General features: G+C 37.1%; 1 non-coding gene across 1 annotated transcript; it reads left to right on the forward strand.

Moving 5' to 3' along the window:
* The first annotated feature begins 290 nt into the window (after window positions 1-290).
* LOC139894715 (small nucleolar RNA R71) lies at window positions 291-397 on the forward strand. The gene has a single exon (XR_011775201.1). It is a non-coding gene; the product is annotated as a small nucleolar RNA R71 (small nucleolar RNA).
* The last annotated feature ends 12,663 nt before the right edge of the window (window positions 398-13,060 follow it).

Consider the following 13,060-nt stretch of genomic DNA (forward strand, 5'->3'; position numbering starts at 1 on the left):
GTATTGGGTGAATATCTTTAGTTATCTTTTCCATTCGTCTCTCAAAAGCATCTAACTTTGTGGAAATGGAATCAAAGTCATGGCTAGAATCGGCTCTAGCCGCTTTAGATGATCTAACGATGTCTTTTTCTTGATTCCACTCATGTGAGTGGGAGGCTGTGTTATCAATAATTTTGTAAGCTTCAGTTGCGGTTTTCTTCATAACGGAACCACTAGCTGCTATGTCGATGTCTTTGTGTGTAGTAATGTTGCATCCTTGGTAGAATATTTGTACTATTTGATAATTGTCTAAACCATGTTGAGGACATCCTCTCAACAACTTTCCAAATCTTGTCCACGCTTCATATAAAGTTTCATTTGTCTTCTGCGTGAAAGTAATAATTTCTCCTTAAAGTCTCACGGCTTTAGATGCCGGAAAGAATCTTTTAAGAAAGTTTTCAACTAAAACATCCCATGTATCAATCGCCCCTTCAGGTAACGATTCTAACCAATCTTTGACTTCTCCCTTTAAAGTCCAGAGAAATAACATGAGATAGATCTGTTCATCCTCAACTTCTCTGATTTTGAATAGAGTACAGATCCTATCAAAGGTACGAAGATGTTCGTTTGGATCTTCCTTCAGTGTACCACTAAATTGGCATTGATTAGTTACCATGTGTAGGATTTATCCTTTGATTTCATAATCTGGCGCATTAATGTCTGGTTGAGTAATTGCATGACCTTGGCCAGTGCGTGTAGCCCTCATTCGGTCATCCATACTTAGAGGTTCCTAATTTTCCATGATTGAATTTGTTGAATCTGAATCACTAGAGGATTCTGATTTAATGGTTTCTTCCTCGACAATCTCTGGATGAGTAATTTGTGGTTCAGGAGGAATGATTAGTGGTTCAGGATCTCTGAATTGTCCTTGAATATCCTCCGGGTTCTCAATTGTGAGGTTGGGTTCAAAAAATGGATTATCGAAAATTTGAATTGGAGTACTTGGTCGACTAGATGATGATTCTAAAGAAAAATCAATGGTGACAATATTGGCTAGATTTCTTTCCTCTGTTGTTGTGTTTAACATTCACATCAACTATCCTTTAAAAAGAAACATTGTGTGTTCCTCGCCTGGATTTCCACATTCCTCCATTAGAACTCCCCATCAATGGCTTCTTCAATCGTGGTATAGTTTCATGAACTTGATCATCGGTGTTACCAGTGTGCATTTGGTCCTCTTCTTCAATTGAAGTTTCTTCAAGAGTTAGCTGATCCACTGGTATGTTCTCAATGATTTTTTCATCAACTGGTTCAAGTGTTATTTTTGATGAGGTTGTTTCGGTTGCCTTCATGTTCTTGGTGGTTTTGGTGGTCTTTGAGACGGGTGGCGACATTTGTTGGTATGATTTTCCGTATAGCGGCTGTAAGGTACCAGTACAAGACAATAGCTGCTCAGCGTGTGGCATATACTGTTGATTGTTGTTTACCCTCGAGAAATAATCTCTGCAGACCCGGAACATAGATGTAAGATCTGTGGGGTGGCCTCAATCAATCTGTGGACCAAACGCAACTGAGCAAGCTTTTACCTATAATATGCATATAGGTATACAAACAATCAACATACATTCTCTACAAGAGAATTCGATGCCAACACCTTTAACCAAGGGTTTATACCTACTTCCACAATCCGCCCATTTAGACACCTAAAGTGGACTTCACCAACTACCACTACGGGTGGTAATTCCGACCCATTCAAACAAGTACACAATAACACTTAATGTACTTGATCATACAAAACCAACCCATAAGTGCAACTTGACCCAAATTGCACTTAACCACTAAAACAAGTTAAGTTCGACCCATAAGCACCATTACTAGTGATTATGTCATAAAATCACCAATTTAACACTTAACACCAATGTTTGACTTTCATTGACCAAATTAGGTTTAACTCACTTTGACTTGTCAAATTACACCCAAAATACCTACAATTACTAACAATTAGTGATTGTATCTCAAAATCATCATTTGACATCAAAATTCAATAACACTTGACCCATTTCAACACAAAACCCATTTTGACCCATATTAGGGTTTACACCCCAAATCAAGTCAACACAAACCAAAATCACAAGTACACAAGTGTTCTAAGGTTTAACCAACACATGCAAGATCCAAACTTACAATTTCATCAATCGAAACCCTAAGTCACCCAATTAGGCTTACTTACATGAATCTTACCCAAAAACCCCCAAATTTCACAATAAATGGATTTATAACTCTAACTAACACAAACCCTAACTCAAACATGAATCTTAACAATGAAATTCGGATTTAGAATTTACCATAACAATCAAAACGTAGCCGAGAATGAAGGGAACAACTTTAACTCTCGCGACTTGACCCGATTCACACATCTTCTTCCTCAAACCAAGCTCTCACTCTCTAAAATCTCCTTCTCTCTCTAAGATAAGATGAGAGAGATGTGTGGATGTCAAAATGATCCAAAATAGGATCTAAAACTGATATTAAGGCTACAAATCTGTCCACATGTGAAAAGACACAAATACCCCTTTTAATTTATTAAAATTCCAACAGCTGGCCCGTCAGACCATTTGGACGGCGTCCAAAATGGTTGGATGGCATCCCATCTTTCATTGGTGGACAGCGTCCCAAAAACTGGACGGCGTCCCACTGAACTGAGACTGAAACTGAACAGCAACTTCTTTCAGGGACAAATATTGTCTGAGTCTGATTCTGATGTAAATTCTGAAAATGCATAAGTATTAGGTAGACTTTTAGTGGCGCTTTCTGATGCACACATTTACTGACACTTTCAGGAACACTTTCTAATGCATAAAATTTCAGGATCTTACAACTCTCTCCCACTTAAATTAGATCACGTCCTCGTGATCCGCACCTACACTAGAAGTTAAGCACTTCTCCCTCGAACATTTTCGCTCCCAACGCGGAGTCACACATGTAGTAATCACTCATTTGAAATCTCACTTCATACACTAACGCATCATATTACAACAGCCGTGCTTCATAATCGTCCTAAAAGTAGAACAATTCACAGACAATCATCGTTGTCACGCCTCACGATCCTACGAAGCACAACCAAGCCGACATCCATAACATTTTCTGCAAATTTGAAGATCTCACCACACGCTAATAATCACTAGCGTGCACCACCGTAACAAGCGATATCTCATACTCTCGAAGTCCAGAATTCCCGCTTAGGAAAATAGGAAAAACACCACGTATCTCTTCAAGTCCTCTCGGCTACAACTCACAACAAGCTACATCAATAACTACATCACCCAACGCGATCTACTAAATCCACTACGTCGTGAATTATGACTTGCATTAATCCAAATTGAGAAGGATTCATGCTTCCTTAAAACTCCATACTTCGTCGGTTCATAAACACATCACCCAACCGGTTAATCACGAACGTTCTCCGAATCAAGAACCAACTTCCTCCGGCTCCACAACTGGGTCATTCCTTCAACGAAGAAATTTCGGTAACCCCAAAATAATCACTTAGGAGCACCACCTTCCCATCAATCAATCTGCACACGACCATCCGTCACTGGATTAATCCAGGACGACAATAATACACCACGAGTCAGACGAAACATCAACACTTCATCACAGGGTTTCTCTCCTAAACCCAACAACACATTCATACACTACAGGTTCCTAGTACTAGCATGGAAACCATTTGTGAACTAGAATCCAGTCAACAGCGAATTATCATCATAACAACTCGCGATTTGCCCCATGACCCACAAAAATATTCACTCATGCAGGGTGAATCCTCCTACCTAGACCGTCCATTAAGGATGGCCTTGACATTTCAATGTGACTAACAGGTAGCATCACTAGGAATCACACCCACGTGAACCAACAACATCCTCGTGTCTCTATACGAGACAATCGGGATCGATACTCTCCGTCTCACAATCATCCATAAAGTGGAATAATCTACTAATGATCTCCATGATAACATTCTCAACAGGGAAAATACAGTATCCTTCATGATACACACTCATACCGAACCAATAATACTATCCGAGTTTCACGACAACCCAGATTTCCACTATACATATTACCACCGGAACTTTCTTGTAGTGACCCGAACTTTTCTATGTTTATATATATTAAATGAAATTGATATTTACATGATTAAGTGTTTCCAACATGTTAAGCAAGCAAACTTGTTAAGACTTGATTAATTGAAATAGGTTTCATATAGACAATTGACCACCCAAGTTGACCGGTGATTCACGAACGTTAAAACTTGTAAAAACTATATGATGACATATATATGATTATATATATATTTAACATGATGTTATGATAAGTAAGTATCTCATTAGGTACTTTAACAATGAGTTATATACATAAAATTGTGTTTATTGAATTAAGAAACTCGAAACGATATATATAACGATTATCGTTATAACAACGTCTTACTAAATACATATGAATCATATTAAGATATTGATACACTATGTTTAATCAAGATAAATGATAAGTAAACATGTCATTAAGTATATTAACAAAAACTACATATGTAAAAACAAGACTACTAACTTAAGGATTTCGAAACGAGACATATATGTAACGATTATCGTTGTAATGCCATTTAACTGTATATATATCATACTAAGATATATTATATATCATAATATCATGATAATGTAATAATTTAACATCTATTTAGATATAATAAACAATAGGTTAACAACATTTAACAAGATCGTAAACCTAAAGGTTTCAAAACAACATTTACATGTAATGACTAACGATGACTTAACGACTCAGTTAAAATGTATATACATGTAGTGTTTTAATATGTATTCATACACTTTTGAAAGACTTCAAGACACTTATCAAAATACTTCTACTTAACAAAAATGCTTACAATTACATCCTCGTTCAGTTTCATCAACAATTCTACTCGTATGCACCCGTATTCGTACTCGTACAATACACAACTTTTAGATGTATGTACTATTGGTATATAAACTCCAATGATCAGCTCTTAGTAGCCCATGTGAGCCACTTAACACATGTAGAAACCATCATTTGGCAACTAGCATGAAATATCTCATAAAATTACAAAAATATTAGTAATCATTCATGACTTATTTACATGAAAACAAAATTACATATCCTTTATATCTAATCCATATACCAACGACCAAAAACACCTACAAACACTTTAATTCTTCAATTTTCTTCATCTAATTGATCTTTCTCAATTTCCATCTTCAAGTTCTAAGTGTTCTTCATAAATTCTATAAGTTCTAGTTTCATAAAATCAAGAATACTTCCAAGTTTGCTAGCTTACTTCCAATCTTGTAAAGTGATCATCCAACCTCAAGAAATCTTTCTTATTTACAGTAAGATATCTTTCTAATACAAGGTAATACTCATATTAAAATTTTGATTCAATTTCTATAACTATAACAATCTTATTTCGAATGAAAATCTTACTTGAACTGTTTTCGTGTCATGATTCTGCTTCAAGAACTTTCAAGCCATCCAAGGATCCTTTGAAGCTAGCTCTATTTTTCTCATTTCCAGTAGTTTTATCCAGAAAACTTGAGGTAGTAATGATGTTCATAACATCATTCGATTCATACATATAAAGCTATCTTATTCGAAGGTTTAAACTTGTAATCACCAGAACATAGTTTAGTTAATTCTAAACTTGTTCGCAAACAAAAGTTAATCCTTCTAACTTGACTTTTAAAATCAACTAAACACATGTTCTATATCTATATGATATGCTAACTTAATGATTTAAAACCTGGAAACACGATGAACACCATAAAATCGGATATACGCCGTCGTAGTGAAACCGGGGGCTGTTTTGGTTTGGATAATTAAAAACTATGATAAACTTTGATTTAAAAGTTTTTCTTATGGGAAAATTATTTTTCATATGAACATGAAACTATATCCAAAAATCTTGGTTAAACTCAAAGTGAAAGTATGTTTTTCAAAATGGTCATCAAGATGTCGTTCTTTCGACGGAAATGACTACCTCTTTAGTAATTGACATGTAACTTAAATTTCCGATTATAAACCTATAATTTTTATGTTTGGATTCTTAAATTAGAGTTCAATATGAAATCATAGCAATTTTATTCACTCAAAACCGATTTAAAATGAAAAAGTTATGGGTAAAACAAGATTGGATATTTTTGATCTTTTTAGCTACGGGAAATGTTTAACAAATCTATACAAATCATATTCTAGCTAACTTATATTGTATTATACATGTATTCTAATATATTATGTAATCTTGGGATACCATAGACACGTATGCAAATGTTTTGACATATCATATCGACCCATGTATATATAATATTTGGAACAACCATAGACAATCTATATGCAGTAATGTTGGAGTTAGCTATACAGGGTTGAGGTTGATTCCAAAAATATATAGACTTTGAGTTGTGATTTAGCCTGAGATGTGTATACACTGGGTCGTGGATTGATTCAAGATAATATATATCGATTTATTTATGTACATCTAACTGTGGACAACTAGTTGTAGGTTACTAACGAGGACAGCTGACTTAATATACTCAAATCTTTAAAACATAATAAAAATGGTTGTAATTATATTTTGATCATACTTTGATATATATGTACATATTTGTATAGGTTCGTGAATCGATCCGTGGCCAAGTCTTATTTCCGAGGAAGGGAATATCTGTGAAAGTGAGTTATAGTCCCACTTTTAAAATCTAATATTTTTGGGATGAGAATACATGCAGGTTTTATAAATGATTTACAAACTAGAAACAAGTACGTGAAACTACATTCTATGGTTGAATTATCGAAATCGAATATGCCCCTTTTTATTAAGTCTGGTAATCTAAGAATTAGGGAACAGACACCCTAATTGACGCGAATCCTACAGATAGATCTATTGGGCCTAACGAACCCCATCCAAAGTACCGGATGCTTTAGTACTTCGATGTTGTTTTTATCATGTCCGAAGGATTTCCCGGAATGATAGGGGATATTCTTATATGCATCTTGTTAATGTCGGTTACCAGGTGTTCACCATATGAATGATTTTTATCTCTATGTATGAGATGTATATTGAAATATGAAATTTTGTGGTCTATTATTATGGTTTGATAATATATAGGTTAAACCTATAACTCACCAACATTTTTGTTGACGTTTTAAGCATGTTTATTCTCAGGTGATTATTAAGAGCTTCCGCTGTTGCATAATAAAATAAGGACAAGATTTGGAGTCCATGCTTGTATGATATTATGTAAAAACTGCATTCAAGAAACTTATTTTTGATGTAATATATTCTTATTGTAAACCATTATGTAATGGTCGTGTGTAAACGGTATATTTTAGATTATCATTATTTGATAACCTACGTAATGCTTTTTAAACCTTTATAGATAAAATAAAGGTTATGGTTATTTTAAAAATGAATGCAGTCTTTGAAAAACGTCTCATATAGAGGTCAAAACCTCGCGACGAAATCAATTAATATGGAACGTTTATAATCAATATGAACGGGACATTTCATTTCTCGGGCGGCAGTAAAACTCCCCCACTTAGGATTCAGCTCCACATTCTTACTGCCAAGATGGTAACATCCCGCATAATTATCATTCCAGGAAACACATGACCATCCTCATCGTTGGTCATATACTCCAAGTCACCACGAATGCACTTTAGGCTCTCAGAGCCGACATGCACCTTCACTTGAGATGTCGTACACGCGACAATGTCGCACCTTCATACCACAATTACAAATAACAGTCCTTCACCGTTCGCAAAGCGAACTCTACCAAAGTCTCACGTACACCTCTACGACTAGGAATGTGCCACTCTGCTTAGTAAGTCGCGCATCTTAGTCGAGATCACCCGAACTTCCTTGCAACGAACCTTTAATAACAATTGCTCACTCTCATGGAGAAGAGTGACTAATCTGGCGCAACAATTATATCGACCGCCATATCAACACTTCATCATAACCTTTGGCCTAACTGACCATTAAGTCCATCACTGGCTCACCGGTCATCTTTACCCGTCCATCACTTAAGAGCAACAAGATTCGCTCATCCGTCACTTCATAAGAAGTATTTACTGCAATGCTCTTAAACTTCAACTTTCGCAATCGTCGAATCACTATCACCCATAGATCACTATTGTAATCTCCGCTGCTTCTAAGGGTATCTCACGGTCACCTTAAGCACAAAGTGATCACACCACTACCGGAGTTGAACATTACACTAGCAGGTATGAAAAGGCACCTGACTGAGTGTCATGCAGACTCCCACCACAATCAACCGAATTTTAGAAACTCGACCCTTGGGTTCCATACACCCGATGTCACCCATTTCTCCACAATAATGACCCGAAGTCATTCCTACCCGACAAACCTCGTGGTTTATTGTCTTATCGAAAGTTCCTAGCGATCACACGCTACCCACAATTCCACAAGGCCAAAACGATATAGCCTAATGAAACCCTTCATCTAACACTAAGGAGATGCTTGGAAATACCAAGTCTTACATCCTTCCACACCTCGATAAAACCACTACTACAAGGGATATTCCATTAGGAACGTTAACCCATAATCCACAATTTACTAACACAGTCATCAATATACGGGTCCCACTCCCATGAGTTTAGCGACCCGAAGACTCCTCGATTCGCCAATTCCAAGGCGACTCCCCACAAGAATCCTAACACGATTCTCTAACCACACACTCTACCGAGTGTAACTCAAAACTACAATCATTAGACTTGATACGTCCCATTACGGGATTCAAGTCCTTGTTGCACACACATACACACTAATCGGTCATCCTAGTTACGATGGGTAACTACAACCCATGACGATCTCAATAATGCACCCACTACGTAGGGTGACTAAATATGCGCCGAACTCGTGAGTTGACTCACTCACTTAACTAACCGAATCCACCGTAACAATTTATGACTCACAACGAATCTGATGTGACAACAAGCACATCACCCGTGACTACTATATCCTAGGAACCAATAAAAGATTCCTAACTCGTCCCAATTCTACCCCAACCATGCCACGTTTCCTCCGCTCGGTACTCGTCATGTCATGCTTGATGTCATGATACACTTTCGTAAAAATGTTGATCGGTCACTATTACAAATGTGTACCTTACCATTTTCACATGGTCACGCAAAGTACTTTACTCGGACTGACGCAACATTCACACCAAATAACACGCGATAACTCCTAGTGCCTGAATGACCAAAATCCTTACCGCGAACTTGATCACTCAACCGCCAAATATCCGAATCTCTCCAATAGATTCGTCCCTAGGACACAGCACAAATAGATACCTGTATATATACACCAATATACAATATAATAATAAATGTACACAAGTACACCGCAACAACAAGTCAACCTACAACTTAGGTGACTATCACTAAAACAACGTCCTAGTTTGCCTACTTACATTAGGCACTATCTGTCAAGGCACTAATTTACGCACGAAATAAGGCCCCACATAATCACACCTTGGACAAACGCAAGTCCTAGTTAGTCACCTACTCTAAGGCACTAACAAATCTCAATGTGACCCGTATTCCTACAAGTCCCGCAAATAACGCACAACCGCCAATAAGTCTAAGACTAGGCACCTATTCCAAGGTCACCTAATTCCCTTAGACTATGCTCTGATACCACTTGTAACGACCCAACTTCATTTTACCAAAAATACGCCCTAAAAAAAATTGTGAGACAGTGCATCTGGACGGCGTCCAGCAGTGAAGCCCAGGACGGCGTCCAAGCAATTTGGATGGCGTCCAAATGAACTAAAAGTTCCTGATCAGTTTTACAAATTCACGTGGGCGGAAAACCCGCTTCCCAACACTTTTAGACGAAACGCTTTTTACAACATATAATACTATATGAAACTAACACGTTCCAATAATAAAACAAGTTTTACGACTTTCGTACAAAATACAAGTTTCAATCCCAATTTACATTTAGACGAGTTAGGACTCTATAACCCAACCCGATACCAAGAGCATAATCCCGGGGACTACCAAATCCCCAATCCGCATCCGCATAACCAAAAGCTACCCCATCGATCCCAAGCGCTCCTACGCAGCTAGTCTAACAACTAGCTAGCTTCATAACACAATACCTGTAAAAAGGTAAACAACGAGAGGGATAAGCTAACGCTTAGTGAATGTAATAGTTATACATATACATATATAACCAACTTACTTGCAATCACTTACACAATACTGCATACAAGCTAGCAATTCGACAACCATGCAAACGTCATGCATAAAACTAATATCCGCAATTCACAATAAGCTAGCAACACCAATAGCATATAGTTCATAATTGAATATGCTAATACGAAATTCACACAACCATGGTTAACCAATCGTACAAGGGAACGGTACTCGTAAAAGACCGTCGGAGTTCATAACATCCATTAGTGTTACTTAATCACCGCGTAATCACTAATCCCCCGGGTGATGTCTTGAACACCGCGACTAACTCACCCCATAACAATGTGGCGTCTTGAACACCGCGACGATTCCACATGTCAATCAAAACAATGAGTGGTGTCTTGAACACCGCGACAATTCCACTCCCATGACAATGTGGTGTCTTAAACACCGCGACAATTCTACATGTCAATCAAACCAAATGAGTGGTGTCTTGACCACCGCGACAATTCCACTCCCATGACAATGTGGTGTCTTGAACACCGCGACAATTCCACATGTCAATCAAACCAAATGAGTGGTGTCTTGAACACCGCGACAATTCCACTCGTTACGTAGAATGTGGTGTCTTGAACACCGCGACAATTCCACATTCCACGCTACATAAATAAATACATTATATACGTACACGCATAATTATTCCACTCACCTCGAACTCGAGCAATACAAACCATGCGTGAAATCTCCACCAAATGCAACCGAGCAAGCTTTTACCTATAATACGCATATAGGTATACAAACAATCAACATACATTCTCTACAAGAGAATTCGACGCCAACACCTTTAACCAAGGGTTTATACCTACTTCCACAATCCGCCCATTTAGACACCTAAAGTGGACTTCACCAACTACCACTACGGGTGGTAATTCCAACCCATTCAAACAAGTACACAATAACACTTAATGTACTTGATCATACAAAACCAGCCCATAAGTGCAACTCGACCTAAATTGCACTTAACCACTAAAACAAGTCAAGTTCGACCCATAAGCACCATTACTAGTGATTATGTCATAAAATCACCAATTTAACACTTAACACCAATGTTTGACTTTCATTGACCAAATTAGGTTTAACTCACTTTGACTTGTCAAATTACACCCAAAGTACCTACAATTACTAACAACTAGTGATTATATCTCAAAATCATCATTTGACACCAAAATTCAATAACACTTGACTCATTTCAACACAAAATCCATTTTGACCCATATTAGGGTTTACACCTCAAAATCAAGTCAACACAAACCAAAATCACTAGTACACAAGTGTTCTAAGGTTTAACCAACACATGCAAGATCCAAACTTACAATTTCATCAATCGAAACCCTAAGTCACCCGATTAGGCTTACTTACATGAATCTTACCCAAAAACCCCCCAAATTTCACAATAAATGGGTTTATAACTCTAACTAACACAAACCCTAACTCAAACATGAATCTTAACAATGAAATTCGGATTTAGAATTTACCATAACAATCAAAACGTAGCCGAGAACGAAGGGAACAATTTTAACTCTCGCGAGTTGACCCGATTCACACATCTTGTTCCTCAAACCAAGCTCTCACTCTCTAAAATCTCCTTCTCTCTCTAAGATAAGATGAGAGAGATGTGTGGATGTCAAAATGATCTAAAATAGGATCTAAAACTGATATTAAGGCTACAAATCCGTCCACATGTGAAAAGACATAAATACCCCTTTTAATTTATTAAAATTCCAACAGCTGGCCCGTCAGACCATTTGGACGGCGTCCAAAATGGTTGGACGGCGTCCCATGTTTCATTGGTGGACGGCATCCCAAAAACTGGACGGCGTCCCAGTGAACTGAGACTGAAACTGAACAGCAACTTCTTTCAGGGACTAAAATTGTCTGAGTCTGATTCTGATGTAAATTCTGAAAATGCATAAGTATTAGGTAGAATTTTAGTGGCGCTTTCTGATGAAATGTCCCGTTCTTATTGATTAAAAACGTTCCATATTAATTGATTTCGTTGCGAGGTTTTGACCTCTATATGAGACGTTTTTCAAAGACTGCATTCATTTTAAAACAAACCATATGGTATATATATCAAATCGTCACAATAGACCACAAGATTTCATATTTCAATACACATCCCATACATAGAGATAAAAATCATTCATATGGTGAACACCTGGTAACCGACATTAACAAGATGTATATATATAAGAATATCCCCATCATTCCGGGACACCCTTCGGATATGATATAAATTTCGAAGTACTAAAGCATCCGGTACTTTGGATGGGGTTTGTTAGGCCCAATAGATCTATCTTGGGGATTCGCATCAATTAGGGTGTCTGTTCCCTAATTCTTAGATTACCAGACTTAATAACAAGGGGCATATTCGATTTCGATAATTCAACCATAGAATGTAGTTTCACGTACTTGTGTCTATTTTGTAAATCATTTATAAAACCTGCATGTATTCTCATCCCAAAAATATTAGATTTTAAAAGTGGGACTATAACTCACTTTCACAGATTTTTACTTCATCGGGAAGTAAGACTTGGCCACTGGTTGATTCACGAACCTATAACAATATATACATATATATCAAAGTATGTTCAAAATATATTTACAATACTTTTAATACATTTTGATGTTTTAAGTTTATTAAGTCAGCTGTCCTCGTTAGTAACCTACAACTAGTTGTCCACAGTTAGATGTACAGAAATAAATCGATAAATATTATCTTGAATCAATCCACGACCCAGTGTATACATATCTCAGTATTGATCACAACTCAAACTATATA

Source organism: Rutidosis leptorrhynchoides, chromosome 2 (genome assembly GCF_046630445.1).
Source record: "Rutidosis leptorrhynchoides isolate AG116_Rl617_1_P2 chromosome 2, CSIRO_AGI_Rlap_v1, whole genome shotgun sequence".
Lineage (NCBI taxonomy): Eukaryota > Viridiplantae > Streptophyta > Magnoliopsida > Asterales > Asteraceae > Rutidosis > Rutidosis leptorrhynchoides.